At 40.7% G+C, this 26,178-nt stretch overlaps 1 protein-coding gene across 7 annotated transcripts in view; it reads right to left on the reverse strand.

The window, feature by feature from the left end:
• The window catches only part of mef2aa (myocyte enhancer factor 2aa), a 116,217-nt gene that overhangs the window by 68,579 nt on the left and 21,460 nt on the right, over window positions 1-26,178 (reverse strand). For 2 of the 7 annotated variants that reach the window (XM_088995984.1, XM_088995981.1), the window contains exon 1: window positions 5,478-5,644. The exons of 1 other annotated variant lie outside the window; for it this stretch is intronic. The gene's annotated coding sequence lies outside the window, so the exon portion shown is untranslated. Of the gene's footprint in view, window positions 1-5,477; window positions 5,645-26,178 lie in introns of those variants that run through there. 4 more of the 7 variants (XM_088995985.1, XM_088995983.1, XM_088995988.1 and 1 more) reach the window with 3 other exon arrangements.

Raw genomic sequence — 26,178 nt, forward strand, 5'->3', positions numbered from 1 at the left:
CCCCCTGTTGCTAGGTGGCACTAGCTGTGGGGGTTGACTTTTGAAAAAAAAAATCTTGTGGGGATGCTACCAAGCCAATGACAAGTCGCTAATTTATACTACAGATGTGCAAAATTTGGTTAAAAAGCAAGTAAATAATTTCAAGGCGGCCTTTACGTTTCTGGCAACGGAAATGTTGCTCATTTCCCTGAGACTTGAGATAACAAAATGCTGTTAGACCACAATGACAACCACCAATGTGTCTTTTCAATTTGTCTCCACTGCGCATTGGCTACCAGCTTCCCTTGTAATCCTCAAAGAGAACATTCTGGCAGCGGGAAAAACGGACAAGGTCCTTTGCGCTCAGTTGTTAAACACCCGTTTTCTCTTTCTGTCAACCGGTGTTAATAGCAGATCCGACGCGCCCACGCACTTCACATTTGCGATGGAAAGAGAACCCTGAAGGGTTGAGATTAAAGTGGAGATGGAGAGTGCAGTGAGAGGACGCTGCAGCTGCCCCGTTCCTCGCACATGCTGTATCTCTCTTTCAATTAGTAACTCAGGTAAAGATGCTGGCAAGCACAAAAAAAAAAATTCTGACTAAAGACTACATCAACCCCAAACCACCCCCAAAAAGATGAATACAGTGACCCCTCCGCATACGAACACTTCAGCTCACGAACTTTTTGCCTCATGAACATTCAATTTGCGAGCATATAGTCTTGGCTGACGAAATAGTTTTCGGTGGACGAACCAAACCACACAGCGCCACGGTGGCTGGCTGACTAGTTTTCAGCGGATGAACACCAAACCACACGGTCAAACAGTGCCACGGTGGCTGCCAGACTAGTTTTCGTCACCCCCTTTCTTTGAGTGCGGATGTGGTATGTTATCAAGTGTAGTACTTTTGCTATTATGGGACTGAAAAAGACCCCAACGCAGGCGAGTGTTAAGCCGAAGAGGACAAAAAATGACGGTCGAGTGAAAAAGATCCAGTACCAATACGCTAAGTGGACCATTGCTACGTGTGGCTAAGGGTGTTTCTGTGTTGTCTAAGCAACAGTCTCAGGCAATAGAAGAAGTTGGAAAACTTCTGTCGATTTGGATTAACGAAAAGCAGCTAGCAGGGGACATTGTGAGTGAGGGTATTATCGCCGAGAAAGCACGGCAACTTCACTCGGATATCATCAAGACTCGAGGCAACTACATCAATGACCATCACAAAGTTGAATAAAACGACTTTATTATATAGTACAGTTTATTTCTTTAATTACAATATAATAGCATATATATTATGCATAAAATAAGGTATATTTTTTGTAGTTTTAAGGCTTATTTAGTAGGAAATTATGTTTTATGGTGACCTTGGAATGGATTATTCTCATTTTCAATGGTTTCTTATGGGACATAGATGTTCGGCAGACAAACTTTTCGCCTTACACACACTTTCTGGGAACAAATTAAGTTTGTAAGCTGAGGTATCACTGCATTTGAAAGTAATTATTCACAAGTAATTATCACAGGAGTTACTGAGGTTCGACCAACAACCCATGTAGAAGACATACACGAATGACGGGTCTCTCAGATGGACTGAAGTGGCCCATAAATGGTTCAAATCTTGTCTGCATATTACGCATAAAAGCTCACATGATGAAACTCATGAGCAACATTACCACAGAGGCCCGGGGCAACGCGCGTGTCTTAATGACTGCAGATTGAAGGCTGTTTTACTGCTTCGCCATCAAAACTGAGCGGCAAACAGCCGGTCGCGAATGTGCTGTGACGGCCATCATGACCAAAAGACAAATACCAGATGACTGAGATAACGCCTTTCACCGCGCGCTGGCAATTGGAGAGTGTAACACAACTCAGATTTGAGCTTGGAATTTGAGCAACTTCTAATAAAGGTCCGTTTGAATGACCGTGATGAATATGGGTTTTAATTTTGTTTAAGACATATTTCAGAACAAGAGAGAAAGGAGTATACACTGCAAGACATTTTAAAATATTCAGGCTGGATGTACACAATTCTTTACTAGTACGGTCCTGCCACAAAGAGTGAATACCCGCAAGCTCTTTGGTAATGCCACGTCGAATCCACAACACAGCACAAAAGCACTACTTATCTTTAAATGAAACTCCTCAACATACATAGTTTGACCACTGGATGGCGGAAATGAGCAAGTTAATTCGTGAGACATCGTCACTAAGGGTACGATCCGCAATGTGTCAAGTGCTCACAATATCATTAAACCCAACCATGTAAAGTGTTTAAACCATAGGTGTCAAAGTCAAGACCCGGGGGCCAAATCTGGCCCACCACATAATTTTACTCGGCCTGCGAAATTAAATCAAACTTCTGAAATTCCATTATGCTTGCTAAAGTCCGAACCAAAATTTCAAACTGTTCCATGTAAAACACAATCAGATTTTTTTTCATTATTTTTGACTTCAAATTTGAAAACTAGTTATTCATTAATTTGTCGTGTGGTCTCTATGTAACATGTGGAGGGGATTAAATATTCTAATGGCTTCTCCAAATTCATAACGGACCCCGAAAGGAAACAGCAACTACAATGTGGCCTGCGGCAAAAAAAATGAGTTTGACACCCTTGTGTTACACTGACAGAACACCTGGTAAAAATAAACAATATTATTCTGGAACCCTTAGAAAGCTTGCATATTATTGATTTGACCTAGGATGACTAACTCACAGTAACCTTTGTCTTTGTCCACCGATCAGTCAGCAAATGTTTTGGTTGTTTGGGATTGATGGATTACACTCCACAGTAGTGTATTTAGAATTGAATTGTCTACATACAACCTAAGTCCATATTTTGTCTAGGTCAAGTTGGTGTGTTTTCGAATGTAAGCATTTAACCAATCACATTTCAGCCATCATTTGTTACCAGAGTCAGAAATCTACCTGGATGCCTTCATAATCAGTTCTGCAGGCCCTGTCGCATTAAATGTGGTGTCGATGTAATGTCACAGTTTTAGGTAAAACGATGATTGGCTAGTCACCAGTCAACCGTAACATCACCAGCCGCGATTGACAATTTACAGTTGAAGCCATTTTCAAGACTGACTTATCAAGAAAATAAATGGACATTACTAAGAAAGGTCGGAAATGATTCCCTATCCCGCTGTTCAATCTTGTCTGCGGAGTGAAAGAGCAACTTCTGACCCTATATCATGAATCTACATGTCCATGGTAAAAGAAAAAGTTTTATGACAGTATTTCTTTCTTCACAAGTTATTTCCGGGCTAACATGATTCTCTAGTAAATCACGCCACACTTTTTATTTACAGTCGCAGCCTGGGTTGATTCAGTCATAGCACTATTGAAGGCCCAGGGGGGATATGCATGGCCCGCCACGTAATAATGAATATCCAAGCGGTCCGGTCACACTCCGCACATTTGGAAGACGCGATCCGGATTCCGATCTTAAATGATCCACATTTTTGTGTCGCTTTAGGACAAAATAAAACTCTGAACTGTGCCGGGGTTGGATTCAAGAAGTCGACTTGTTTATTTTTGTATTGGTTAGCGTATTTTGTTTTCTCGATTTAACGCTGGCATTTCCATCCTCCATTCCTTCCTGCTTTTTTGGAGGTGTGATGATATTAGACTCAACTCTATACCACACATTACGGACATCGTTATCAAGAGCACCAACAAAAGCACAAGGAGAACAACTCCAAATAGAAAAACTTGGAATCCAGAACCTCTTGACTGTAAAGCAAATGAGCTCTAACCCTGAGTCATCACTCTGCTCACACCGTCACAAATTCAGATATACCTCAATTGTGACTGTGAACGTATGTTCTCAGGAAAGCTATGAAGTTACAAAGCAATGCTACCTGTAGGGTCAAAACCAGGATCTGATTTTTAAAAAACCTCCAATAACAGTTTTCAACTCCAAAAATCCATTATTTGTTAATAGCTGTACTCTAGTTCATATCACATTCACACTGAAGTCCAAATTCTATTTAAAAGCAGCCGGAGAGACTTCACTTTTCAAAGTAAATTAATAATAACTTCAGGCATAAAGCATTTTCCTCCAAAGTGCTTGCAGCCTTGACTAGACCAGGAGCGCAAACCACCAACTGCGCGCAAAAATCAGGTGTTGGCCGTGTTGATTGGCACGGTTAAATATCACACCTGCCATCCAAAACGCTGCTAATGTGGCCTTAATGTCAAAGAAAAAATTTGTGACGATGCAACAAAATCCAACAAAACAGCAGTGATCATTTGAGGGAAAAAAACAGGTGCCGCCATGGTTGAGAGATGTTTCAACAAAAAGTGAATGTCAGAAGAATTGGGTTAATTAAATGGGTGCTTTCACTTTTTTCGTCATCACAGTGGACACATAAACCGGTTTTGGAGCAAACTCTTCTTTTTCTTTCGGCTTTTCCCTTCAAGGGGTCGCCACAGCAAATCAGTGACCTCCATCTTCCGAGGTATGATCCACATGTTTGTTTTGGCCAAGCTTTTACGACGGATGCCCTTCCTGACACAGCACAAGAAGACTCATGTCACTTTGTGGCTACAGAACAAGCAACTCGCTCAGTAAAAGGTTCTCAAACACAAAATGGTCATTGGCACAGCAACAATCAAAAAATCTAAACTATACTCACAATTTGTAAAGCATGTAAACCACACTAACAGTCATTATTTTTACTTCAAATTTCAAAACTACTTATTCATCAATTGGTTGTGTACATAATATGTGCAGGGGATGAAACATTCTCATGGCTTCCCCAAATTCATAATTTCCTTTGAGAGGAAACTACAATTTTTGGAGCAAACTAACAGGTAGAATCATATCATCAAAGTGTGATAGAAAGTGAAACAAAAAATTGACCAATATGTTTTCTTTATGTGTCTTAAAAGAAACAAAAACAAAATCAGTCTGTGCTGTCAATTGACTTAAAAAAGGTGATCTGCACTGTTCATAGAGATCCCGTCAAAAAAAGGGGGGGCATCTTGTTGAATGTAAAAGACTAGTTTGACTAGACTAGTTTGACTAGTTTCAAAGGGTTAGTGGCGTTTGCTGTCAAATGTTTCTCGTCTAAACAAGAGACATCAATTTAACAAACAAACAGGTGCCGCCATGGTCACTTTCAGAGTAAATGAGACATTAATCATGATAAGAGCGGAAAAACTTTTGCCAGACTAGGCAAAATGTAGACTAGAGTCATTTTAGGTCTAAGTTTTTACACGTCGTAACCCACGAACATTTAGGAGCAAATGACTTGTAGAACTGTGACGTCTTGCTATTGGGCAAGGCATCCGCGTTTCGTAAAGATGCCGCTTGAATAAATTAGTTACTTTTGTTTTAACATGTTCCAATCTGGGCGATTCTCCGTACTGTAATGTACTGTACTGTACTGTACCGTACGCCTCCCTCTGGCGCTTTCCTGGCGTTACTAACTCGCCCTCGTCAGTCACGGTTGCCTTTCCACAACAAATGTTTCTATTTGCGCTCACTCACCTTTTTTTTCGTCCGTAGTCGTGTTTTTTGGAGACACTACCGGCGGCTCCGCTGGGCAAAACGTAATTTCGGTTCACGTTGAACACTCTCAGCTGCTATTTTCAGGCGGTGTTGAGAGGAGGAGGGGGTGGAGTGTTCTAAACTGACAAACTCAGAAAAAGCCAGTCTGCCTCTTGACAGCTAGGCTCTGCCCCCCTTATAAGACGTCATCAATTCTTACTCACGCCTACACGTCGCAGTCGCTCGCTCGCGCATGCGCACAAGGAATGTTTGAGAAAACTTGGCATCGAATTTTCAAACCAACAGTCTTGTAACACAGTTAAGCAGGGGGTGAAATCATGGGGGGAATTGAACAGATGGATAAAAAAAAAACTTTCGTTGAGACAACAGTAGGAGACTTGTAATCGGCGTGCGCCGCGCCCAATCGTGGCTCGTAGCGCCTCTGAGGCGCGGCCAATCGAAGTGAAGGGAGGCGGGAGCATGTCACGTGTAAAGGGCCAAGGGGTAGGCGTGGCAATGCCGAGGGAACATAACAAGCGTTTGTTGGTCCTTTTTTTCTTCATGGAGGTGAGCAGGTGCTGTGAGCTTTTACGTGACCATCACGCACTCATCAGACATGAAAAGTGACGAATGATAGCGGATGTGTACTTTTACTTCATATTTTTTTCGGCAAAAGACAAACTAGTTGTGTATTATAGGGGAAGGCCATCAATATCCATACAACCATTTTCCAGACCGCTTAATTTTTATTAGGGTCGCGGGAGGGGGGGGGGGGGGGGGGGGAATGCAAACTCCACACAGGGAGGCCGGCAGTAGGACTCAAACTCACAACCTTTGCATTGTGAAGCCGGCGTGCTAACCACACCAGGCCATCATTAATGTTTTTTTTTATTAAACAAATCCAGATATTAAATGAAAATCACAACTACTTTCTAATTTTCTAAGCCTTAAAACTACACACTAAATATACCTTATTTTATGTATAATAAATTTGCTATGGTATTATAATTAAAAAAATATACTGTACTATATAATAAAGTTGTTTTATTTAGCTTTGTGATGGCTGTTGATGGCTTGATGGAATGGAGTGGCCGGTTTCCTCAGCATTAAACACTCGAGAAACCTTTCACCAACTTGAGGAATGATCCCTTGTCAGTGTTTTCACTGCAATAATTTTATCTAGTTCCTCATCAATTGTGTTCTGTTTAGCTGGGTTGATAGCTTTTTGCATCAAGTGTACAGATGGCTTGTGCGGGTTGTTTGTGAAGCCTGATTGATGGGATATTTTAACATTGCAGTATACTGCCTGTCTAATGTTGAAACCACCTCCCCTCACTGCTGCGTTCTTTACCAATCATGTGGCTTTAATCGAAGACTGGGGGCGGGGAATAGAGGACAAAAAGAGTCGGCTGCCATTTTGTTATTAGGAGAACGGGCTCGTTCGCGAATGACACATCACTCATTGTGGCAGCTCCGTGTGTATCCCGAAAAAGGTTTGTATGCCAAGGTAAAAAGTTCATAAATGTAGCATTCGTAAGCTGAAAAGTTCGTAAGCCAAGGGGCTCGTAAACCGAGGTATCACTCTATTTAGCATCACACTGTTAAGACTCATCTTAACATAATGAGACTGAATCACGGCGGTCATGGGACATGTTAAGACTTGATCAATTCAAGTGCTATTTCTACAAGTATGTTCACTAAAAAGTGAACATACTTGTGAAGTAAACACAATCGTTATAAACTTGGCAAAGTCTAAAGTATTTAATCAAGAGTGCAGTACACCCAAAAGCATGATACTTTAGATAAATTATTGTTGAGGTGTGTGTGTGTGTGGGGGGTGGGGAGGTCTGTTTCGCGCATGGACTGAGCGGCTGGTATCAGATAACACGAGAGGGAGGGTTAGGGTGAATAGAGTTGGAAACAAGCAGTGTAGAAGTGTTTCGGACTAACTGGCCGTGTCTGCATTGTTGCGCTCTTGGCTTTTGGCCACGCAGCCGTCCAGGTTAAATGAGAGTGTGCTTTATGGCCAGCGCGGGGCGAGGCAGGCTAGCTGCTTCCTGCAGTTTTTCTTCATCCTCTTTTGCTTTGCTGTGCAAACTCAAGCTGCACAAGGACAATATTATGGCAAGCAGAAATTCCATGTGTCAGGCAAGGCCGAGAACATCATCATATTAGGTTGCTTGTGTCAATTAAAATGCTCCAAATATTACATTGGGATTTACTTGCAAGTGTCTTATCGACTTTGAAAATCCAAATCACATTATTGACACGGCACCGCAGTATCAAGTATGTTTTCGTAGATGAAAGATGATCATTTGTACAACCCAACTGTCAATAAAAGCATGCAGAATTCAACCAAAAATGTCAAAAAACACATCCAAAGAGTACAGTGTCCACTTATGTTTGGTATTTTCATGGTCACGGGTTGTGCAAGTACCAAAACGAAACCTCCCATCAAGGTAACGACCGCGGTGTTTGGGTTTGAAATGTGAGGTGAGTTTTCAGTGTCACCCTAATAAATGGTCAACGCTGCTATTGCTATCTGGCCAACATAACTCGAAGAGAAAATGTAGAATCTGTTTAAATCAGATAAAATCTATCCACACCATCTGATGAAAATGAAGGCTTTGTACTCCACATTTAAAAGGTTTTTTAACTGACACCAGAAAACGTTTTATAGCATCTAAAATACCCAAAACAAGCAGTATGATATTTTATTCAAATGCAAAACACCAATAAAAATGACTTAAAGTGTCCAAAATCTGCAAAAAATTGAGCTACGAATTGGGCATTTTCAGAAAGTCCCGCCCCCAGATCGTGACGACACGCCAAGACGTCTTGCCTTGCTCGACAATCAAAACAATGGCTTCAGATTCGAGGAAGATGCTTTCTTGTTACTTATCCAGTTCTGAATATGATTCACATAGTTCTGAAGAGGAAAGCATACATGTTTGCAATCGATTAAAGAAGTTCTTACGGGTCATTTTGAGGCATCAGGACGGATGTGTAGCGTCCCAGAAAATACAAAAGATGGCCCCAAGCTCCGCTGGAAATGGGCTGATTTGTCTGCTGGGAATTTATGTCAACTAGTATCAAATAGTAATCTTGGTGCCACACACAACCATTCACCATCACATTATTTGTGTTTTCTTTCTAATTTCGCCATCAACACGGATCAACACAAAGTTTTCAGACCAAACAAAGTACTGCGAAATGCATTGTGTTGCTTTCTCGGTCAGGGGCGTTCCCTCCGTGACGTTAGGAATTGTCACCAACTCAAAAACAAGACTTCCTGAATATTGAGTGTGAGTCTTAAAATGTAAAATATAGCTATATGTCGTGAAATATTTGTTAAATACGCTCAGTAGAAGTCATTTGAAGTAATTTTACAAATTATGGACACAACTTGTCCGAAGGCGTCGGAGGTCCTTTGAGAATTTCCAAATGAGTTGACGACCATAACCAAAGGAACCATGATGCCTTACTTGACAAAAATGACATTGAGTAGAGAAGTTACCGCCGTATGAAAAATTAATTGCAAACACTCCAACAAGTGGCATGGAGTTTGCCAAATAACTGTTTCAGCACAGCCTTAACTTGACAGCTGGCATTTCCAACACTGCGCCACACCACAAATAGACCCAGACACTTTCCCCCCGCCCTAATTAAAAAAAGAGCCTTCATGCAGTGAGCTTGATTAGGATGTAAGTCTGGTTTGATCGGCAACAACACTACAATGAAATTTTGTAAATGAGAAAAATAAACCAATGAGTCATACCATGTGTTTTTTTTTTTTTTGAATCGCGAAAAGCCATTTTTTTGAAATAACACTTAATTATCAATGCCATTCTGAGGAGGCCCTCAATGCCCCTCGCCAACTTTTGTCTCGTTTATTAATGTCAACAAAACAACATTTTTCTTTCATTCTACATGCCTGGAATTAATCACAAATTGTTTTTAACCCCCCCCCCCCCCCACCCCCCAAAAAAGAAAAATGTGCATGGAAACAGAACATGATAAAATAAATCTTCCTACGGAAATAATGTGAGGTTAATTAATTTGGTCCAGGCATGATCTGTTGTCATTTATTAACTCATTCACTGCCAGACGATGTGCAAAAATGTGTCCACTCCAATGCCAGGGTTCTTGTCATTGTCACTCGAATTCCATGACCCACAAACTATTGAGTTTTGAGACTACATAAACATTCAATTCAGCGTATAAAACCTTAGATTCTCTTCTTTCATCAGGAAAAAAAAAAAGAGTTAATTCCCAAATTATATGGGTCTGGAGTTATCTGAGCTTGAAATGGGGGTGGCTGTACAAAATACAATACAATGCATACGTACTGATTTACATAGCGCTTTGACAACAGCTGAAGGTGGAAAAAAAAGCGCTAATATGGACAAAAGGCAAATGTTGCCCCTCGTGGTAGGGCAAAAACATTGTGGAGCCTGATTGATGGGAATTTTAACCTTGCAGTCTACACTCTGCCTTTGAACTGTCAAAGTTGAAACTCTCTCACTGTCGTCTGCCTGTCTCTTTAATGTTTAAACCACCCCCCCTAACTGCTGCGTTCTTGACCAATCACATGGCTTTAACCGACGACTGGGGGCAGGGAATAGAGGACCAAAACAAGCCGGCTGCCATTTTCTTTTAGGAGAACGGGCTCGTTCGCGGACGACACATCACTCATTGTGGCAGCTCCGTGTATATCCCGAAAAATAGTTTGTATGCCAAGGTAAAAATGTCATTAATGTAACGTTCGTAAACCGAAAAGTTTGTAAGCCAAGGGGTTCGTAAACCGAGGTATCACTGAACTTCGGGAACTCAACAGTTCTTAAAATATGTATTGGGTTGTCTAATTGCAGACTTGATGCTAAGCAGGCACTCCAGAGATTTGTTTTCAAGCCATTTAAAAGTCATCGTTCCACATGTCCCCATAAGATTCATGTGGTTCCGGAGTCGTCGTTGTATAGTATTACTGACAAGAATCTTTGTTCGTCTCTCATCTGGCAAAACAAGTAAGACTTCCTGCCGAGGCAGAGAACATCAACAATGAAAAGGTCTTTTTGTGATGATATCCCGTGGGAACAAAGTTATCAGGAGTGTCTTGATATAATAATAATAATAATAATAATAATAATAATAATAATAATAATAATATCCTTCCCAGGGACAAAACCTAGACACTGGTTTAGATATGCGGACGATACTTTTGTCATAATTAAGAAACAAGAAATTCAATCCTTCACAGATCACCTCAACTATGTAGACTTCAACATTAAATTTACTCGTGAGGACATTCAAGAGAACCAACTAGCCTTCTTGGATTGTAAAGTAATTATAAAAGAGGACAGAGCGCTAAAAACAGAAGTCTTCAGGAAGGCTACGCACACTGACCAATACTTACTTTTTGACTCTAACCACCCTTTACAACATAAACTAGGAGTTATCAGAACCCTCCAGCATAGGGCTAAACTAATACCAACTAGCACTGAAGGTAGGGAAAAGGAGTCAAAACATATCAGGAGAGCACTCACTAACTGTGGCTACCCTCAGTGGTCATTCAACAAATGTCAGAAAGAAAGAATAGCGAACGAAACCAATAATTCTCAAGATTCAAAAAGGAGAGGAGTAGCAGTACCGTACATTGCAGGAGTTTCTGAAAAATTACAAAGAGTCCTTTGGCAACATAAAATTCCTACTTATTTCAAACCGATAAACACGTTAAGGCAAAAATTAGTGCATCCAAAAGATAGGCTACCAAATGAAAAACAAAGTAATGTAGTTTATTCCATACATTGTAAGAATGAAAATTGTAAAGAGCAGTACATTGGGGAGACTCAACAAATTCTCAAAAAAAGACTTTATCAACATCGCAGGGATAATACTAGTGGGCCTCAATCGGCAGTACATTTGCACCTAAAAGCTAGCAACCACTCATTTGACGACAATGAGGTTAAAATCTTAGCGAAAGAACATAGATGGTTTGAAAGGGGCGTAAAAGAAGCGATTCTTATAAAACAACTAAATCCTTCATTAAACCGGACTGGTGGGGTGAGGTTCAATTTGGATCGTTCATACAATAGCCTGCTTAGGCAAAACAGGTTAGGCAACTTTCGCAATGCTGATGAGGGTCGTTATGCTGATGAGGTGATACCGGGGGCAGTGGGGGTAATAGGCCAGTCGTTAGTCAGGAATGTAGGAACAATCAGTGGGGCCACAGGGAGGGGTCCCCCGCCCCCCCCCCAACCTGAGAGTAGGGACCTATCATAGCTGTGTCCGGCGCCACCATGTCTGGACATTAGGGATATATAAATGGGGCCGATACGACCAGTCAGACTTTAGTTCGCTGACGAAGCCTCTTGGATAGGAGGCGAAACGTCCGAAACCTTCACTTTTGTACAGATGACGGCTGAAGAAACCTTGTCATCGATGGACCACTCCTGTACGACTGAGAGCTTACACAGACGTAATAATAATAATAATAATACATTGTATTTATGAGCACCTTTCAAAACTCTCAAGGTCACTTTACAGTCACAGGATGAGTTTTTCTGTGGGTGAGCAGCGGCAGCCGCACGCGCCAGTGTTCGCTCAACCTGGAAGTAACTCAAATAGATAGAAAGGTAGCTAGCTAAGAGATAGCTAATAATAATAATACATTTCATTTACAAGCGCTCGTCAAAACTCTCAAGAAAACAAGACTTCCTGAATATTCAGCGCAAGTCTTAAAACGTGAAATATAGCTATATACCGTGGAATCTTACGCTCAGTAGAAATCATTTGAAGTGATTTTACAAATTATGGACACAACTTGTCCGAAGGCGTCGATTGTACTTTAACCTTGAATGCTTATCCAAACGAGAGCTGTAGTATCCCAAACACAAGGCTGACTGTGTCGCGCAAAGATCTGGATAATAAAAAGACAATCTTTAATTATCCACACGAGCCTGTAGTTCCATTTATAAAAAAATGGATCTCCATTGTAACCAACTCATTAAAAATTGAACATGGTCCAGAATGAAGCCGCGCTCGCCATTATTCATTTTATCACTAATTTCATTTAACCATTTTGTAATTCATCACCGAAAATGACAAGTTGCTCGGTGATATTAGCACATTCCATCTTCATCTTAAATTGACTGCAAAAAAAAAAAAAAGACATCGGGGCACATTGTCTGTCCCATGGTTTCACTTAATAAAAAAGGACAAGTAACATTTATTGAGAAGGACTCATTTTCAGGCAATCTTATGCCTTCGTTGCCTAATTTTTCTATTGATCTGACTAAATATTTGCATCATGAACTGATTATGAAGTTTTCACATGTACACAAACACACACAAGCACATTCAAGAAATGAGTAAATAAACGTCCTGAAGGAGCATGTGGGCGGACCTCATTTTTGCCTTTCGTTATTTCCTTATCTGTTTCTCTACACCACAGGTGTCAAAGTCAAGGCCCGCGGGCCAAATCCGGCCCACCACATCATTTTTTTCGGCCCGCGAAAGCAAATCAAACTTGTTAAATTCCATTATGATTGCTAAAATCTGAGCCAAAATTTCATATTCTTGGATGTCAACCACAATAACAGTCATTATTCTTGACTTCAGATTTGAAAACGAGTTATTCATTAATTTGCTGTGTGCTCTATATGTAATATTTGAAGGGATTTAAACATTCTAATGGGTTCCCCAAATTCATAACGGCCCTCGAGAGGAAACCATAACTACAATGTGGCCCGCGGCAAAAAATGACTTTGACACCCCTGCTCTACACCAATCTAATACTGTGCTGTATAATGTATTTTGTCAGACTATTCTGCAAGAAAGCCAATAAAGTACCGCTCTTCAATTACTAAAGTGTAAGTATTCTGCAGTACAGGTGCGCCGCATACTTCCGAACATATTAGTTACGAACAACAGTACATTCGGAACATTTTTGTAGTAAAATATGTAGTAGTCTAATAATGTATTTTGTCAGACTATACAGCAAGACAGCCAATTATGTACCGCTCTTCAATCACTAAAGTGTAAGTATTCGGCAGTACAGACGCTATCCTACTCAGGAACATTCGAGTTACGAACACATTACATACGAACATTTTTGTAGTAACATATGTAGTAGTCTAATAATGTATTTTGTCTGACTATTCTGCAAGAAAGCCGATTAAATACCACTCTTCAATCACTAAAGTGTAAGTATTCAGCAGTACAAACGCTCCTCTACTTACGAACATTTGATTTACGAACAGCGGTACATACAAACATTTTTGTAGTAAAATACAGTAAAGTCTCGTTATATCGATATCGGTTATATCGATAGTACTGCTTATTACGATAGTATTTCTATGAACGCAAGGAGGAAATTTGCATGCCGCAGGATCGGATCTATCGATATTCCGGTTATATCGATATTTTTTCCAGACTCCCGAGAATATCGATATAACGATACTTTACTGTATGTAGTATTCTCTCAAGTTGTAATAATGCATTTTGTCAGACTATACTGCAAGAAAGCTAATTATGTACCGCTCTTCAATCACTAAAGTGTAAGTATTCGGCTGTACAGGTGCTCCCCTCCTTACGAACATTCGAGTTATGAACAACGGTACATACGAACATTTTTGTTGTAACATATGTAGTATTCTCTCCAGTTATACATGTCCATATCTATATAAAGCATATATTTTATTAAATATTTATTTTTCAGTACAACCCAATACAGATTACTTATAAAATCCTTAAACATACTTATATAAGCCTTAAACATGTACATTCCATACAAAAGCACTGAAGCAACTTACGAACGAATTCACTTTACGAATGACCGCTCGGAACTTATCTCGCTCCTAAGTACCCCAAGTACGCAAGTACCGTCTGTACCCCAAATTTTTATCACACTCAAGCTAAATTTGCTGGAGACTCAATTTGGTATGAATGGTAATCAAACGACTTTAAAGGACTGCAAGCCAAGATCCAAAACAAACCTCCAGACTGCTTTGATTTTGATAAATGTGCATCATAAAACATTTATGAAATGGCGAGGCAATGCTAGAAGCCAGGCCCACACCGAGCCAACCCGACACCATGCGACTGACCTACTCAGTCACGTCACGCATAGCAAGTGAACGATTCGAAGACACCAAACAACAGCACAATCAAAATAACACTTTACATCACATAACATTTCACATCAAAAATTCCATTTGAAGATTCATCAGGTGGAGCAGCTCATATATTTTTGTTTTTCTAATTCTTTCATTCCTTTCATCTTACTTTCAGAACTTTGCTGCTGTGAAATGTAAATGTATCCACTCTGAGACTAATAAAGGTAAATCCAATCCAATCCAGTCTTCGCTCACAATTGTTCTTGCTGGGTGAAAAAAAAAATGGATTCAAAGCATCCTAAGCAAGCATTGTGACTCACTCCAAGCATACGGGGCCACTAGCCACACTCCAATTCTAAAGGGAGATCATTTGCTATTCGTGTTTTACCAATGTGTACGAGAAAAAGCCCTAAATCTTTTTTTCTGGCAAAGTCGCACAAGCATGTCATCTGGCATGAAAAGACAACGCGGGTGTGTTGGAGGGGAAAGCAGAGGCTTTGTTTTCTGAATTGCCGTCGTCAGCTTCCTTTGTGGCAGACTTTGTCTCGACAGTATCCTCCTGGTTCTTCAAAGGTAAACAGAGGATCCACTCTGAGAGGGGGAGGCAATCGTACTTTTGCCGACAACAGGTAATACATTTGCGCGCCGGGCCTGCGCGTCACAGATTAAAACCTGCTTTGTTGAGGGTGATTTATAGAAGGGGATGGCGTGCGCTTGGCTGTGAGGGGGCTTGATGGCTTGGCGTGCGAGGGAAGTAAGGAGGTTTGGCGAGTGTCAGATTTGTCTAGCCGGGAGTGGGGGTGGGGAGGGGAGATGCATCCGGAGCTGGTCCTTGGGTGCTGAGTGCGACATGCACCGCAATCATCAATCACAAGTCAAGAGTAGTTTGTCTATGACGACGCTCACACAGCCAAATGATGGAGTATGATCAACATATTTCTTCATAGTAATAATAATAATAATAATAATAATAATAATAATAATATATTACATTTTAAACGCCTTTCAAAGCTCCTTTCAAAGGACACTTTACAGTCACAGACAAGCATAGGTACCATAATAAATAAAATAAATCACAAATAGAATACAATACAGTGATACCTCGGTTTACGAACTCCTTGGCTTACGGACGTTTTGGTTTACGAACGTTAAATTGATGAAAATTTTACCTTGGCATACAAACTATTTTTCGGGATACACACGGAACTGCCACAATGAGTGATGTGTCGTTCGCGATCAAGCCCGTTCTCCTAACAAGAAAATGGTGGCAGACTATTTTGTCCCTCTGTTCCCGCCCCCAGTCTTCGGTTAAAGCCACTTGATTGGTCAAGAACCTTTGTTTCCTTCAGCTGTCGTTAAAGCGCGTTGTAAATCAATATGTATCTTATTGTATTGTATCTCCCGGCAATTAATTTAAATACATTTCAGCCAGCCATTCTATGTTTCACATTATTCACAAAAAAATTCACAAAATTGAATTGACATTGACAATTTGAATGGAATATTCACTTAACTCATTCACTGCCAGACGTGCAAAAATGTGTCCACTCCAGCGCTAGGGTTTTTGTCATTTTCACTCGAATTCCAGGACCCACAGAATATTGAGTTTTCGGACTACAGAAACATTGAATGCATCGTATGAAACAATAAACTCTCTTCTTCAATCAGAAAAAAAGACTTAACTAAATTATTTGGGTCTGGAGTTATATGAGGTTGAAATGAGGGCAGCTGTCCAAAATACAATGCAATACATATTGGTTGATATAGCTCAAGTTGGAACAAAGTGCTAACATGGGAAAAAAAAGGAAATGCTGCCCCCTTGGGGAAAAGAAAAAAAACATTTCCAGAGGCTGTGGCCAGCACTTTATCAGCACCCAAAACAAAACCCGAACAAATTCGGGAATGGCGCTCTGTCATATTTTCAATTCCCGAATAAATTCGGAAATAACAGTGAATGAGTTAACTGCATTTTTTTGAACACTAACTTTTTTTTAACAGTTGAACAGAAGTAATTGTTCTTTTTTCGATTGTCATCATTTTAGATTTTTTTTTTAATGTAGAAAATCGCCATTTTAGAAAAATGGGGAGCTCTTCCAGTCAATGACTTACATACTAATTTGCTGTTCCTAATTGAGCAACTAGATGGCAGCACTTGGCACATGCAGGTAGCAGCACTACCGCCCAACATGCATTCTACATGCAGTTCAGACCTTATTGATAATATTTCTGACGGAAGCTGGGGGCCGAATGAAAATTGAACACGGGCCACATTTGGCCCCCGGGCCGAATTTTGGAATAAATATAGCGATTTTTTTGTGTATAAGGCGCACTGGAGTATAAGACGCACAACCAATGAATGAAAATAGTTTACCAAATATATTATATAGAAATATAGAAATGTTTTCCAAAAATAAGGCACACCATATTATACGGTGCTACAGTAGAGCCTGGAGTTACGCACTACTTCCTCGACAGGGTGAAATGGAGTCAGTGGCTGCTGACAGTCAAACCTGTTGTGGCTCAATATTACTTCACATCTAAGGCGCAGGGTCATCTTTTGAAGAGAATCAAGGCTTTTGGGTGCGCCTTATACACCGGAAAATAGGGTATGTTATTCTCTACTTTTGATTTTCACACAGGAATCAACATTATCCTTATGCAGAAGCATGGCAGAATCCTCACTACGGAACGAGTGCATCTCATAAACACTCTAAAATAGCTGTAGGTGGTCAGGATGTGGGAATAAGGGCGTGTCAAAAAAAATGGAAGCCACATCCACAAAGGCATGCCTTTAGTATATACTGCACAGGGTCAGTTACACAGAGTGTATAATTGCACTCACTGTTTAACATACATTACATTCGGCGCACACCATTGCGGTTTGTTTGTCCCTACACGCTGTACAAACAGTGCTAATGTGTGCCTGGGCAAATATTTGCAGCACTATATCAAATTCGCTTGACAAATTGGGGAAATCAAGACAGGCCAAATAAGGTCAGGTGTGTGAAATAACAGAGTTGTCAGGCCCTACTCCTGCTCCGTACACAAATTACCCAATCACGCTTCGAGTGTTTCAAAGCGTTTGCACAATGCGGCTATGCGGCGCTGTATATTAAAATTTGGAACAAAATGTAGCTTTTTCAACCGACTCAGTTGCCCCGTAAGACCAACACAACGCAGGAACTCCACGTGGCCCAGCTAAAAAGCTCAACCCCCCCCCCCCCCACCCACACTCACACAAGATGGAAGGATTGTACATGCGCTCCATAGAAAAAAGAATCAAGATAATAGAACTGTGCGGTATGAATTCGAGCGGAATACCGCAAAAGTGATTTCCCCTTTTTTAACGCTCTCACTCTGTATAGGAAGGCTAAACTCTACAGGATGTCATGGTTTCGCCTGCATATTTATACACACTCTAAGTTGAACACAAAGTATGGTTATAAGTCAAAGTCAAGGTCAAGTCAAAGTCAGCTTTATTGTCAAATACGCATGACATACAGCACAGATTAAATGACTGTCCTTTCGGACCCAGCGTGCAAGGCAATGAATTTCACAAACATAATAAACACGAAAACAGCAATTTGGGGTAAGTCTGCAAGCAAGTCTGAGGTTTGAATTTTGATTCAGGCCCTCATGCATGCCAGTATCATGTTCTCCTGTATAGTGATACATTGGCTTACGAACTTAATTGGTTCCTAGACAGAGTGGGTAAGGCGAAAAGGGTGTATCCCAAAAATTTATTTCCCATAGGAAACCATTAAAATGAGAATATTCCGTTCCCAGGTCCCCATAAAACATAATTTTCTACTTTCTCATTTTCTAAGCCTTATAACTACACAAAATATACCTTATTTTACGTATAATAAATGTGCTATGGTATTATAATTAAAGAAATAAACAGTACAGTATAATAAAGTCATTTTATTTACCTTTGTGATGGTCGATGGCTTGATGGAATGGAGTGGCGGGTTTCCTCAGCATTAAACACTTGATGAGGAACGTAACCTTTCATCATGTTGAGAAATGATCCTTTGTAGGTGCTTTCTCTGCGATCATTTTATCTAGTTCCTCATCAATTGTGTTCTGTTGATAGATTTTATCATCAAGTGTACAGATGGCTTGTGCCGGTTGTTTGTGGACCCTGATTGATGGGATATTTTAACCATGCAGTCGACACTGTGCCTTTGAACTACCAAAGTTGAAACTCTCACTGTGGTCTGCCTGTCTCTTGAATGTTTAAACCATCCCCCTCACTGCTGCGTTCTTGACCAATCACAGAGCTTAAACCGTAGATTGGAGGCGGGGAATAGAGGAGAAAAACAGTCGGCTGCCATTTTGTTAGAAGAACGGGCTGGTTCGCGAATGACACATCACTCATTGAGGCAGCTTCGTGTGTATCCCGAAAAAATGTCATATGCCAAGGTAAAATTTTCATAAATTTCACCATCATAAACCGAAAGGTTCGTAAGCCAAGGGGTTCGTAAACCGAGGTATCACTGTATATGAACTTCCTCCCACGTTCCCTAAAAAGTACAAAACCTCAAAACAGTCCAAAACTGTTTGTGTCAAGGAGTTGATGATACCATGCTGGGAATTTCCCTTCATTTCCTCACGCACGTGACCTCATGGGTCAATTTTGTGTGTGTAAAAAAGGAGGCGGTCAACAGACCAAAGTAGTTTTCGTCCTGCTTGACCAGGCTGACAGATCAGGTCAATTGCAGCTCAAGACTGCTGCATTGTTCTATTTTTCCATTCGCTGCCGACGGGCAACTCCTCGCCATTGTCTGACTAAAGTGAAATGTGATACGGAGGAACGGCGCTTGCCCATATCCCTAAAGGACATGGGTGTCAAAGTCATTTTTTGCCGCGTGCCACATTGTAGTTACGGTTTCCTCTCGAGGGCCGTTATGAATTTGGGGAATCCATTACAACGTGTCATCGTACAACAACTTAACCAATTCACTGCCATTCTCGAATTTATCAGGGAATTGAAAAGCATGACATGGAGCGCCATTCCCGAGTTTGTTCGGGTTTTGTGTTTTCTTGTGGGGGTGCCAATAAAGCGCTGGTCAGACCTTGGGCAATGTTTTTCACTTCCACGAGGGAAAAGCATTTGCCTTTTGTCCATGCGCTTTGTTACACCTTCAGATAACTGTTGTTGAAGTGCTACACGGTATAAATCAATATGTATTGTATTGTATTGTGAACAGTCGACCCCATTTCAAGCTCAGATAACTCCAGACTTGCATAATTTAGGAATTAACTAGTAGTTTCAGGTTTATTACGCTGCATTCAAAGTTTATGTAGTCACAAAACTGATTTGTGGGTCCTCCAATTTGAGTGAAAATGACAAAAACCCTGGCACGGGAGTGGACACATTTTTGCACATCGTCTGGCAGTGAATGAGTTAATGAATAACTAGTTTTCAAATCTGAAGTCAAGAATAACGATTTATATTCGACAATTTGACCTTTTAGTTGCTAAATTTGCTTTTGCGGTCCGAATAAAATGATGTCGCGGGCTAGATTTGGCCCCCGGGCCTTGAATTTGACACCAGTGCAAGAAAGCATGCATTTAGCATGGTAAAGGTGCTCTCGGAGTCAGGTTAGGGTACAGTTTCAATTGCTTTTTAACATTTTTATATAATTTGCTAATATTTCAGATGAATAAGAAAAACTCAATTTTCATCTGGTTTTGATCCATCCGAATACACAAACCAGCTTTTTGGCATGAAAACAAACGCGTCACGATGCATTTGTAAAGATACTGCAGACCTGGCACTCACACTACTCCCAGCCAACGACCAACATTTTATCTTCACCTTGGGGAGAACAGAAAGCAGTCGCCTAGCGCAGACGCGACACAACAGCCTGCGCACACCAAAGTGAGACCTGAGCAAGCCGAAGTTGCCGCCGTGGGCGTGCGACACAAAGGAATAGTCTTCTTTGTATGTAACACATCGAGATGATTAAAGAGTTCAATACAGCAAGCAGACTAATGACTCCACTGGGTTGCGGGGGAACTCGGGAGGGAAAGGGCCCTCTGGAGAATACCCAAATGGGGGATGACTTCTAAAATATACAAATATGTTCAGCACAAAAAGTCAAAAAGTGTCTTTGTCGATCAGCGCCACACTCGCATGCCAGTGCAAGAGAGGGAGAGGATCAAAACAACATTGAGCAGACCTAGATAATATCTGCCGTTCGGCAGAGGAAGTGAAATGTGAATTTGATCAAATCCTGGGAAAATTTGCATTGTACATATCCGACACAAAAGCGGCAAGGGGTCAAAGTACGGGCGACAAACTGTACCACTATTTTGATTCTAGAATCCGTCCCACAGCCTAAATTAAACAATGTGACGTAGGCACAGAATATATACAGTTATACCTCAGCTTACGAACGCTTTAGCTTACGAACTTTTCGCCATACGAACAATAAATTCGTGACAAACCAAACCACAAAGCGCCACGGTGGCTGGCGGACTAGTTTTTGGCGGATAAACACCAAACCACACGGTCGAACAGCGCCATGGTGGCCGGCAGACTAGTTTTCCACATCCCCTTTGAGTGTTGACGTGGTTTGTCATCGTGTGGAGTACTTTTGCGATTATGGGACTGAAAAAGACCCCACCACAGTCTCGTGTTAAGCCTAAAAAGACAAAAGAAAATTATGGTCGAGCAGAAGAAAGAGGTCATCGAAAAACACGAACGAGGTGTGCGTTTGTGCGACTTAGCGTCCCAGTACCAGGATGCTAAGTCGACCATTGCTACGTGTGGCTAAGCGTGTTTCTGTGTTGTCTAAGCGGTCTCAGGCAATAGAGGAGGTTGAAAACCTTCTGTCTATTTGGATTAATGAAAAGCAACTAGCAGGGGACAGTGAGTGAGAGTATTATTGCCGAGAAAGCACGGCAACTTAAATTGGATATTATCAAGAGGCACCTACATCAACGACCATCACAAAGGTAAATAAAATGACTTTATGATACAGTATTGTTTATTTCTTTGGTTACATCATATTAACACATTTATTATACATAAAATAAGTGTTAATGCTTATTTAGTCACACATTATGTTTTATAGGGACCTGGGAACGGATTATTCTAATTTTTAATGGTTTCTTATGGGAAATAAATGTTCGGCAGACGAACGTTTTGCCTTATACACACTTTCTGGGAACCAATTAAGTTTGTAAGCTGAGGTATATATTTTTTTTATCTTAAATGATTAATGAACCGTTTTGTCGACAAAGTCGATACGCAACTGTGATATTAAGATGAATTCATACAAGAGAAAAGGTGAAAAGCTGTCCACTCTCATAACGGCTGCTATTAGAATAAAAATAAGGGGATAGATTAGTCTCTCCGCAGCTTAGTTTGACTTTAGTAATATTGGAACGACAGACCATCATCACTGACTTTTATTTTTTTATGCATACAGATGTTTCTTCGGCAGATAAATGGACAACCAGCAGGTCCCTCATGAGGGGCGACAGAGTGATGAATGGCTAAATTGTCTCTGGGACAAAGTGCAAGAATTATTGTCCGCCTCAATCGGAGGTGGGATTAATAACCACAACCCTGTGACACAGGGTAATTATAGGAGATTATGGACGGGTAAAAAAAATAGTATAGGGAGGTGCGAAGTTTGACCTTTTGTTACATAAACAACGATCAAACCCTGTATCCATAATTATAAGGTATATTTCAAAAGGGCAAAAATAATTGTTTTCTATATATTTTTTTATGTTGCATTTATAAGTACTGTACTTTTTTTTAAACTCCCAAAAAAACTAATAATTATAGCGATAGTTATCTAGCTAGCTAGCTATTGCGGCAGCTAGCTAGTTAACGAGATAGCTAGATAACTATAGATAGCTAGATATTATTTGCCCTTTGTCATTTTCAGTGATACATTTTGTAGCTCGTTATAATTAATTATAATATCCTCTTGTAATGTACAAATGGCCTTTTGGGGAGTTCCTACATAAATAAAAGCGAATAATCTACAAGTACGTAGTATGCGGACAACGTAAAGATGCATAAGGCTACTCAATGCACTCAGGGGAGTAAAAATAAAATAACCACAAAACCGGTTTCAACAATTGACACGAAATTGGGTGAATTAATCGGATGATTAGTGTAGTGTGTATGTGTAGTGTAATTTTCTTTTTTTCACCACCATTTTGTTTGAGGACCCTTCAAATGTGTGTGTGTGTGTGTGTGTGTGTGTGTGTGTGTGTGTGTGTGTGTGTGTGTGTGTGTGTGTGTGTGTGTGTGTGTGTGTGTGTGTGTGTGTGTGTTATTATTATTATTATCATTTTTTTATAATTAACTGATATTTTTTTCCTGCACTGGGGCTACCGAGCTGGTCATTGAGATTGGTCATGTCCTTTCTATTGAGAGTTCCTGTGTTCCTGAGGTGGCCTCCCACTCTCAAGAGATTGGTCATATTCATTGTTTGTCGCCAAGTAAAAGGCACACATTGTTTCATGTGGCATGTTTTGATGCGGCAAAGCACTGGTTGCTACCTCGTTGCCGCTCTCACAAGACAATAGCAATTATATATTGAATGAAAACATGCAGTCTATTAAAAGACCTTGTCCATTGCATCTGTCAGGGAGGTAGTTTTCGTCAAAAGATCTTCATAATCTCAGAGGCATAATTCCCAGATTGATTTTTAACACTGCCAGACATGTGCAAAATGTGTCCACTCCAGTGCCAGGGTTTTTGTCATTGTCACTCGATTTCCAAGATCCACAGAATATTGAGTTTTAGGACCACATAAACATTCAATGCAGCATAAGAAACCTTAAACTCTATTCTTTCATTAGGAAAAAAAAGAGTTAATTCCTAAATTGTATAATCATGATCTTGAGGGTTGCTGTCCAAAATACAATGAAATACGTACATACTGTATGGATTTATATTGCGCTTTAACAGCTGAAGCTGGAACAAAGTGCTAACATGGAAAAAAGCGAAATGCTGCCCCCTTGTGGAAAGGAAAAAAACTTTGCTAGAGGCCATGGTTTTATCAGCACCCAAACAAGAAATTCGGGAATGGCGCCATATGTCATATTTTCAATTTCCGAATAAATTTGTGAATGGCAGTGAATGAGTTAATGATATCTAATTTGCATATTGTGGAAAAAACAGCACGTATGGGCTTCTATTGTATTGAAGAACACTATGGTAAAAATTCGATTGACTGAAACATTCTTCCTATTTAAAAAAATGGTGCTCCTTCATTTGCAAGTGAGGTAAAAAAACTTGAGAAAAATAGTCAAGATCATGCATATACAGTGATACCTTGGTTTCCGAACTTAATTGGTTCCCAGACAGAGGGTGTAAGGCGAAAAGTGTGTGTCTGTTGGGGTAATTCGCTATACGAACATCTTTAAACATCGCTTTCAAATCTTTGTTTACGTTTTTGACTTCCTGATACGTCATATCCTGCCTTCCCTTACATGATGTCGCATCTACATTACGTCACATCATATTGCGTCGCACACTGTGCGCCATATAAATGCCCTCCCAGTCCGTCTCTCTCTCTCTCTCACACTCTCTCTCTCTCTCTCTCTCTCTCTCTCTCTCTCTCTCTCTCTCTCTCTCTCTCTCTCTCTCTCTCTCTCTCTCTCTCTCTCTCTCTCTCTCTCTCTCTCTCTCTCTCTCTCTCTCTCTCTCTCTCTCCATGCTTCCTCTTCAGCTAACTTTCTGTCCAACACCTGGCTTCCTGCTGATTTAACCATCCTCTGCCATCAACGCACGTAGAAGCAATGAACCAGGGAGGAACGATCAAGATAAACCCTTTAGTCTCTCAAAAATTAATTTCCGATAGGAAAACATTAAAATGACAATACAGTGAGACCTTGGCTTACGAACTTAATTGGTTCCCAGACAGTGTGTAAGGCGAAAAGTGTGTATCCCAAAAAAATGTTTCCCATAGGAAATCATTAAAATGAGAATAATCGGTTCCCAGATCCACATTTAAAAAAATCTACTTTCTAATTTTCTAAGCCTTAAAACTACACAAAATATACCCTATTTTATGTATAATAAATGTGCTATGGTATTATAATTAAAGAAATAAACTGTACTTTATAATAAAGTGGTTTTATTTACTTTTGTGATGGTCGTTGATGGCTTGATGGAATGGTGTCACCGGTTTCCTCAGCATTAAACACTGGATGAGGAACGTAACCTTCTTTCTCCATCTTGAGGAATGATCCCTTGTATGTGCTTTCTCTGTGATAATTTTATCTAGTTCCTCATCAATTGTGTTCTGATTAGCTGGGTTGATAGCTTTTTGCATCAAGTGTACAGATGGCTTGTGCGGGTTGTTTGTGGAGCCTGATTGATGTGATATTTTAACCTTGCAGTCTACACTCTGCCTTTGATCTATCAAAGTTGAAACTCTCACTGTCGTCTGCCTGTCTCTTTAATGTTTAAACCACCTCCCTTCACTGCTGCATTCTTGACCACTCACGTGGCTTCAACCGAAGACTGGGGGCGGGAAATAGAGGACAAAAAAGTTGTTGGCCATTTTCTTTTTGGAGACGAGCTTCACTCTCTATCTGTAAACCCCACCCCCCACCCCTGCGTTCTTGACCAATCATGTGGCTTTAACCGAAGACTGGGCTAGGGGCGGGGAATAGAGGAATAAAAACAGTCGGCTGCCATTTTGTTGTTAGAAGAACGGGCTCGTTCGCGAACGACATCAGCAGCTCCATGTGTATCCCGAAAAAAGTTTTTTTATGGCCAAAGTAAAATCTTCATAAATTTAACGTTCGTAAACCAAAATGTTTGTAAGCCAAGGCGTTTGTAAACAGAGGTATCACTGTGTAACCAAAAATAAAATCTCGTCACGCAGGGGGGGGGACTACTTCACACCATGGCGCATGAGTAACAACATCCCCAATTCTGTGTGCTTTTTCAAAAAGGGAATAGAAATCGTGAACACAGACACACAATGCAAGCCATCAGGGATGACAACAAACAATCATGCAGATAGTTGTTCAAAGCAGGCGCATGGTGCTGTTGTCGGGATTAGCGTGATAATCTCGAGGCTCAGAGAGCTCTCTGTAGGCACTCCTCATCAGCAGCGTTTTTGATTCAATTATTCCGAGATTGACATTTTGACTGAAATGGGTAAATTTTTAAGCCCAAAGAATAAAAACGATGTACGAGGTAAGAGTTGGTAAAGGCGATCTCACATTTGTCTGGACAGGCAGAAGGCCTCCAGAGGTAGAACTGACAGCAGCTGGGGTCTAGTTTGATGTCTTCAGGTGGTGCCTTGACTCTGTCCCACCATCTTTTTCTTGTGTTTTCAAACGGAGTGCGCCATAAATTATTGTCAGGAGTAATCCCAGCTGCCCACGATGGTCCTGCTTCTGGCTCCCAGGCTGTCCTTATGGATCAAGTCACTGCATTCTGCCACTGCTGATGTAGCAGCCCTGCCGCAGGTCACCACGAGTTGGGGCCTTCGGAGACATCCATAACGAAGTTATCAAAATCACTTTAACTCATTCCCTGCCAAACGATGTGCAAAAATGTGTCCACTCCAGTCCCAGGGTTGTTGTCATTTTCA

Source organism: Hippocampus bargibanti, linkage group LG05 (genome assembly GCF_051943395.1).
Source record: "Hippocampus bargibanti isolate YZ-2025 linkage group LG05, ASM5194339v1, whole genome shotgun sequence".
In the NCBI taxonomy this organism is placed as follows: domain Eukaryota; kingdom Metazoa; phylum Chordata; class Actinopteri; order Syngnathiformes; family Syngnathidae; genus Hippocampus; species Hippocampus bargibanti.